Below are 8,956 nucleotides of genomic sequence, written 5' to 3'. Positions count from 1 at the left end.
TAACAGACTACAGACTTGGAAAAGACCTTTACAAACTCTTCATCTGAGAGAAGGCTAATATTCAAAATATATAAAGGAACCCAGGAATTTTGACACAACAATTGAAAATGAAGTAGAGAGTAAAACATACATTTTTCAACAAAGAAATCTCAAATGGATTATAAGCACCCAAAGAAATGTCCAACACTCTCAGTCATGAGGAAAATGCAAATCAAGGCATCTCTGAGATTCAACCTTATACAATCAGAATGCCTGAGATTAAACTCAAGGGACCACACATACAGTCTAGGTTGTAGAGCAAGGAGAGCACTCCACTACTGCGTGTGGGAGGGAAAACTTGTGCAACAGTTCTGGAAATCAATTTGGTGGGTTCTCAGAAGTTGTGAATAATTCTAGCTCAAGACTCAGCTATACCACTCCTGGGCATATACCCAAAAGATGTTCCACTATCCTGCAAGGATACTTGTTCAACTATGTTCATAGCAACTTTATTCATAATAACCTAAAACTGAAAACAGATGTTCTTCAAATGAAGAATGGATACAGAAAATGTGGTTCATTTGCAAAGCTTATTCCACATCCTCAACATGTGCCATCACCTGAGTTTTTTATCTTAGCCATTTTAATTGGTAAAAGGTAGAATCTCGGAGTCCTTTTGATTTGCATTTTCCTGATCACTAAGGACTTTGAATATTATTTTAGGTGTTTCTAAGCTATTCTAGATTTCTCTGCTGTGAATTCTCTGTTTAGCTCTATACCCATTCTTTGTTTGGGATGTTTGACTTTTTTAAAGATTAGCTTCTCAGGGTCTTTATATATGTTGGATATTAGTCCTCTATTGGATGTGCGGTTAGTGAATTTTTTCCCCAATCTCTAGGTTGGTGATTTGTCATATTGACTATGTCCTTTGCCTTGCAGAAGGCTTTCCATTTCATGAAGACCCATTTATCAATTCTTGATCTTAGGGCCTGAGCCATTGAAGTTCTGTTAAGGAAATTTCTCCTCATACCAATGAGATTCAGACACTTCCCTATTTTCTCTTTTATTAGATTCAGTGTATCTGGTTTTGTGTTGAAGTTCTCGATCCACTTGTACTTGAGCTTTATGCAAGGCAACAAACATGGGTCTATTTTCATTTTTCTGCATACTGACTGCCAGTTAGACCAGCATCATATATTGAAGATGTTTTCTTTTTTCCATTGTATATTTTTTGGCATCTTTGTCAAAGACCAAGTGTCCATAAGTATGTGGTTTTATTTTTTCATTTCTATCCCATCGATAAATTTCTCTGTCTCTGTATGAATACCATGAAGTTTTTAATCACTATTGCTCTCTAGTACAGCCTGAGGTCAGGGATGGTGATTCTTCCAGAAGTTCTTATATTGTTACAAATGGTTTTCTCTCTCTCCTGGGCTTCTTTTTTTGAAATATGAAACTAAAAATTTCACTTGCCATATCTTTGAAGAATTTATTGAAATTTTGATGTATATTGCATTGATTCTATAGATTGCTTTTGTTAGGATGGCCATTTAACTATGCTAATCCTACCAATCCATGAGGATAGGGGGCCTTCCCATTTTCTGAGGTCTTCTTCGATTTCTTTCTTAAGAGACTTGAAATTCTGGTCAGGCAGATCTCTAACCTATTTTTTAGAGTTACCCTAAGGTATTTTACATTTGTGACTATTGTGAAGGGTGTCATTTCCTATTTTCTTTCTCCAACTCATTTATCATTTGTATAAAAGAAAAGTACTGATTTGTTTGAGTTAATTTTATATCCAGCCACTTTACTGAAATTAGCAGCTGTAGAATTTTCCTGGTAGAATTTTTGGATAATTTATATATATTATCATATCATTCACAAATAATGATAACTTATTTCTCCCTGCTCTCCTTTATTATCTTATTGCTCTAGTTATAACCCAAGTACTACATTGAATATATATATGGAGAGTCTTGTCTTTTCCATGATTATACTTGGATTGCTTTGAGTATTTCTCCATTGAATTTGATATTGTATGTTCTTTTGCTGTATATTACTTTTATTATGTTTAATTATGGACCTTGAATTCATTGTCTCCCCAATACATTAACATGAAGGGGTGTTGTATTTTGTCAAAGGCATTTTTAGCATTTAATGAGATAATCATGAGATTTTTTTCTTTGAGTTTGTTTCTAAAGTGGGTTATATTAATATATTTTCATATATTGAACCAACCTTGCATCCCTGGGATGAAGCCTACTTGATTATGGTGAATAATGGCTTTGTTACATTCTTTGGTTCAACTTGCTAGAATTTTACTGAGTATGTTTGCATTGATATTCTTAAGCAAAATTGGTTGGAAGTTGTGCCCTACCCCTAGCCTTTGAGTGGGAATTTCATACCTTTAAATAAATAAATAAATAAATCACACTTTCAAAGTTTATATTTACAAAGGATTGTCTATTACTTCCTTCAGTGCATTGAGCAAATCTGACCTTGACATCATTCTGAAATTCAATGTAATAGATGCTCCTTTAGCCACCATGTGTGCAAAGTTATCATGTTGTTCTTCAAACAAAGGAATACCAATCTTAGGGATTCCATGATGGGTTGCCTCATAGAGTCCGTTGGCTCTACCATTAGTTACAAAGGCTTTGGTTTTTGGGTGACCTAGAATAAGATGAATTCAGGTTAACATTAATAAGCTGTCTTAGAAACGAAAAGGGGCATGTATACTATGAGGAACTGAAAGGAACTTTTCTTTATGAAGATTGTTACACTCATAACCTCACTGAGATGCCTTTTTTGTCTCAGAGCAAGAAGAATCTAAATTTACAAAGAACCATTTTTGCAAGTTTGCATGTTACTTGAGACTTGAACTATGAGATATAGACTTCCAGTGGAACACAGAAAGCTCATAGTAGAGAAGATAAACAAAATGAGTCTTTAAAAACCTGAAGTGCATTTCAGAACTTGTTTTCTTAAGTAATCAATTCACTAAGTGTAATATGGATGATTTTGAAATAAAAAAGGATAGGTATAAGAATCAGGGAGAGTCAGTCATGATTAAGCATTTGTTTTGTAGAATCTTACCAAGAAGATCATTTTGGGGAAGCCATTTGTATACTCTGGTATTGGGTCTTAAGGTGGCTGGTTTTTTTTTCCACTAAATCTCCAAAGAACCTGTTAAATGTTAGAAAAATCTGTGTTGATGAACACAAACTTGACATTATAGAGACTGAGCAGGTTATATTTAGGTATATATATATATATATAATGTTTGTGTGTATGTGTCTGTCTGTCTGTCTGACTGCCTGTCTAAAAACAATTAATGGTAAGTGATGCCATGAGTTTGAAAGAGAACAAGGCCATGGATATGTGAGTGTTTGGAGGGAGGGTTGGTCCAAAAGAGAAATAATTAAAAATGTAGGTTTTTAAAGGGAAAACTTAGTTAAATACCTCTCAGAGGATAGATGATCAGTTCAAAAGAGGTGAGTAATAGGAATTCTTAAAAGAATGAGCAAGAGTGTGCCAACAGTTTCTTTGTTTATTTTTACATTTAAACAGGTTGAACATAATCATCACTTTCCAAGCAGAGATATTTAGACAAACAAAATGGTTAATAATACATGAAAGTATTTAATTCATTGCTTTGGTAACGCAGTTCAGCTACAGAGAAGAGAGCCACATTATTTATAATTTATATTTTACATGAGTTATTTTGATAATTCTAGTATTCCAGCTTTAATGTCATTATATTTTTAAACTTTTTCGAGTTTATTGTACTCACTTGTTCTGTGTTATTTTTAATGAATTGCATTTTTTTATTATTTTCTTATGGCAAATGGTCTTTATTCATAATCCTCTATTAATGGGGTTCTTAAAAACAATGTTGTTGTTTTTGTCAATAGGAATATGGAATCATCTAGCCCACCCCAGGAGTAATGGTGCATAGTATAGTGTTGGAATACTGTCTTGGAAGGAGACATGTCAATAGATTTCTGAAAACAGACTAAGTCTTTTGACCTCAGTTTATTCAAAACACAAGATTGTCCTTGGTTCATGTATTTGCCAACTTCCAGGTGTTGCAGATAGGACTGAGTCTATATAGTATTACATACTGCTTCCTACTGTCATTCAGATAGTGTTTAAACTGTCCTTCATGTCCCTATATGGAAAACATGTTCTGTCATTGTGATTGTATACAGCTTTAAATCATCTGATCTTTACTCTTATGACATTGGTGAACCCTCAGAGTATGCATTATTCAATTGTCTGAATAACGTTGGCCATTTTATGAGATTTTAGTCTGCTTCATTTATCAACTCCATTCTACCAGGTGTCACTGTCTCTGGACCTGTGACAAGTAGTACTGAAGTGGGACTTAAAGTTGCCTTTGTGATAGGAGGTTGAGGACCCTTACAGAAATGAGTGAATGAGAATAATGGGACAGAAAACAGGAAAGGCTTTGCCTTATGGTTAGCTTGTGCATTATTTCATTGAAGAAATCAGGAGTATACATATCAAAGTAACAAATGCTCGATTGATTTCAAATTGCTTGTAATCTATAATCCCTAGTTTGTAGAAAGTGACACTTTAGGTGAAGAAGTACAGGGCAGAATCTGAATGAATATGTAAAAGGCATATAAAAAAGAGGGAAAGGATCCTCTTTCATTAGGATCACACGGTCAGGTCATTTCTTTAGACGGTTCTCAAAATACCTAACAAAGAGAAGGTTAATAATCATGAAGAAGGGGAGCTGGAGAGATGGATCAGTGGGTAAGAGCATTGATTGCTCTTCCAGTGGTCCTGAGTTCAATTCCCAGCAACCACATGGCAGCTAACAACCATCTGTAATGGGATCTGATACCCTCTTATGGTATGTCTGGAGACAGTTACACTGTACTCATCTAAATAAATAAATCTTTAAAAAATAATCATGAAGAAGATATGACTAATTCCTTGCAAGAATATAAACTGCGTGATCCTATCATAAATTAGTAAAAGAAAGATGATGATTTTCTCAGTATAGTCAAAAATCAAAAGTGAAAACAATGCCGTTAATTACTATGCAGATGGATTCCTGACTGCCCTGAACCATGGGATAATGAATTTGATCACCAACCTAACCTTGAATTTCTCCACTTTTTGATGAGGATTTAGGAGAGTCTATGAAATGCTAGCTTTACATCCTATAGCTATTACATGAAGCTATTAAGTTGAAGTTGAAGTTCCATTAAAAACTCCAGGATATTGGAAATACCAGTACCATAGGACAACTACTTATGAAACCTACATTAAAGAATATAGTATACAAAAGCCCACATCCAGTATTCTGGCCTTTTCTTAGATAGCCCTGGTTGCTATGCCCTCAATCTCCATACTCTACCCAGAACCCACATCATCAAACTCAATGTATAAATCTACACACAACCTCTCATCACAGTCTGGGTCTATATATCCTCTATCAGAATATAGCTAAGTTAATCTGCTTGATTTTCCCCTCCATTAACCCTCCTCAACCAATAGTTTACTCCTAAGCTTTAGGGTTCAATAAGAGAATCAGTCTTATGCAATATCTCCAACTTCTGTGTCCATTATACACCTAAACAATATCTAGCTTTTATGCCCAACTCAAACTGTATACATAGAGTGTCCTATTCTAATCTCTGTAGGCACAGTAAACACAGACTAACTAAAGAATTTCTTGTGTTCTAAATGTAAACACTATAAAAGGCCAAAGGAATATTCCTATACTTCTATAGATGTGGTCTCCAATGGGAATCATGTAGATGAAACATAGCATACAGAATTTAAAATAACAATCATAAAATTCATTAAACAAGTTAAAGAGTTTAAAGGAGACAAAATAATTAGCTCAATAAACTTAAAGATAATAAAAGAGAAAAAAGGTCTGAGTTTTACCCCAGATTTCAAAAAACATAAAGCTGATAGAAATGATGAACACAATTCAAAATTTGAAAACAAAATTAAATGAAAATATACCATTAAAAAGAACTCAAGATGATATGAAGATGAAACTGAAAAACTAGTTTCCAGTGCCTGGATATGATTGTTTTTTTGTTAATGGGCCACTCCTGAGGACATCAGTATTACTCCACTTGGCAAAATTATAAAAATTAAACACACACACACACACACACACACACACACACACACACACACAAACCCATACACACAAACACGCACACATACTTTCTTGTATAAAATGTGTACATTACAAAGACATTCTATACAACCATGTTTTCCTTTGAATTTCTCAATTAGTCTTAGTTCTGTTCTTTAGCTTCGAAGTGAAGGGAAGGATAATCAGTAGGAAGATAGAGCAAAGATATAAATGGCATTAAGGATGTCTTATTTCTTGAAGATACCAAGTTCTGTTGCAAAAAGAAGTTTGATGGGGAGTAAAGACTACACTTATCTGTGATAAAAAGAGAAAATGGTTCATATGGATGGAAACTGGTTCTTATAGATGGTTCATATGGATGATGTTGGTTTTGTAAATTAGTGAATATAGATTGTCCTCCAATAGTAATGACTTCACTACTGCCCAGTAAATACAGAAAATTTCACAGAGCCTCAATATTACATGAAGAATTCATGTAATTGAAGAAAGCTGGAAGCAGACAGGTTGTCCACAGCATGGAATAGCACACCAAGTGTCTGTTCTGTAATGGATGGTTATCCCTGAAAACATATGTACAGGTATCATTTTATGGACTGAACAGGCTATCATTAGGACTATACTACATATACATATATAAAACATGTATATACACAGATGCTTACAAAATCATTTAGTGGAAAGAGGCCATAAACTTGAAGGAGAGAAGTGAGACACGTGTAGAAAAGTTGGGGGGGGGGGAGGCAGCAAGGAGAAATGTAATTAAATTTTAATGTCAAAATAAATAAATAAATAAATAAATAAATAAATAAATAAATAAATAATAAAAAAGACAGCAATCTCTAAAACATAACTTGTGTTCCCCGATACTGATTTTATTCCATCCATTATGAACTGTGTGTATTCAAGTGAAAGTTACTTTTCATTATTCCAAAGCCAAGAAACATGCTCCATCTTTCATCAATCAGTCAACTAATTCTTCTGCTCTCCATTGGGCTCCCTTCATGGAACTGCAAACCCCTTCAGCTTCTTCAGGCCTTTCTCTGACTCCTCCATTAGGGACCCCATGTTCAGTCCAATGGTTGGCTGTGAGCATTCACCTCTGTATTTGTAAGGCTCTGGCAGATCCTCTCAGGAGACAGTTTTATCAGACTCTTGTCAGCAAGCACTTCTTGATGTCCACAATAGTGTCTGGGTTGGGTAACTGCATATGAAATGGTTCCTTGGGGGATGGGGGTGGGGGATCAGTCTTTGAATGACCTCTCCTTCAGTCTCTGCTCCACATTTTGTCTCTGGATCTCTAAGAGGGACCAAAGTATCCACAATTTGGTCATTGTTTTTCTTGAGCTACATATGGTCTGTGAATTGTACCTTGGGTATTCTGAGCTTTGGGGCTAATATCCACTTATCAGTCAGTGCATGCCATGTGTGTTCTTTTCTGAGTGTGTTACTTCACTCAGGATGATACTTTCTAATTCCATCCATTTGCCTGAGATTTCATTAATTCTCTTTAGCTCTCTACCCCATTTTTAATATGGTTATTTGGTTCTCTGGAGTCGAACTTCTTAAGTTCCTTGTATATATTGGATATTAGCCATCTATCAGACATAGGATTGCTAAAAATCTTTTGCAAGTTGTTGCCATTTTGTGCTATTGAGAGTATCCTTTGCCTTACAAAAGCTTTGCAATTTTATGAGATTGCATTTGTCAATTCTTGATCTCATAGCTTAAACCATTGGTGTTCTGTGACCATGTAATCAAGGCTCTTTCCCACTTCCTCATCAATTAGTTTCAGTGTATCTGCTTGTATGTGGAGGTCCTTGATCCACTTGGACATGAGCTTTGTACAAGGATATAAGAATGGATATGTTTTCATTCTTCTACATGCTGACCTCCAGTTGAGCCAACACTATTTGTTGAAAATGCTGTCTTTTTTCCACTGGCTGCATTTAGGACTTTTGTCAAATATCAAGTGACCAAAAGCATGTGGGTTCATTACTGGGTCTTTAATTCTGTTCCTTTGATCTACCTGCCTATCTCTGTCCCAATTCCATGCAGGTTTTATCACTATTGCTCTGTAATACAGTTTGAGGTCAGGGATGGTGATTCCCCCAGAAGTTCTTTTATTGTTTAGAATAGTTTTCACTGTCCTGGGATTTTTGCTATTCCAAATGAATTTGTTAATTCCTCTTTCTAACTCTATGAAGAATTAAGTTGGAATTTTGATGAGGATTGCATTGAATCTGTAGATTGCTTTCGGCAAGTTGGCCATTTTTACTGTATTAATCCTGCCCATCCATGAGCATGGGAGATCATTCCATCTTCTGAGATCTTTAATTTCTTTCTTCAGAGACTTGAATTTCTTGTTGTACCAATCTTTTACTTGCTTGATTAATGTCACACCAAGGCATTTCATGATATTTGTGACTATTATGAAGGGTGCCATTACCATTGCAGTCTTGCTCAGCCTGTTTGTTTGACTATAGGAAGGCTACTTATTTGTTTGCGTTAAGTTTATATCCAGCCACTTTGCTGAAGTTCTTAATCAGGGTTAGGAGTTCCCTGGTGGACTTTTTGGGGTCACATACGTATACTATCATATCATCTGCAAATAGTGATATTTTGACTTCTTCCCTTCCAATTTGAATCCCTTTGGCCCCTTTTGTTGTCAAATTGCTCTGGCTAGGATTCTGAGTACTGAACTGAATAGGTAGGGAGAGAGTGGGTAGCCTTTTCTAGTCCCTGATTTTAATGGGATTGCTTCAAGTTTCTCTCCATTTAGTTTGATATTCACTACTGGATTGCTGTATATTGCTTTTAATATTTTTA

The 8,956-nt window shown here is 35.2% G+C and overlaps 1 pseudogene; it reads right to left on the bottom strand.

Moving 5' to 3' along the window:
- Window positions 1-2,428: 2,428 nt before the first annotated feature.
- The window catches only part of LOC127696720 (UDP-glucuronosyltransferase 2B15-like), a 41,577-nt pseudogene continuing 35,049 nt past the window's right edge, over window positions 2,429-8,956 (bottom strand).

The sequence above is a fragment of the Apodemus sylvaticus genome, chromosome 11 (genome assembly GCF_947179515.1).
Source record: "Apodemus sylvaticus chromosome 11, mApoSyl1.1, whole genome shotgun sequence".
NCBI lineage: Eukaryota > Metazoa > Chordata > Mammalia > Rodentia > Muridae > Apodemus > Apodemus sylvaticus.
Note: the sequence above shows the minus strand (reverse complement) of the source record. Positions and strands in the feature narration are given on the sequence as shown.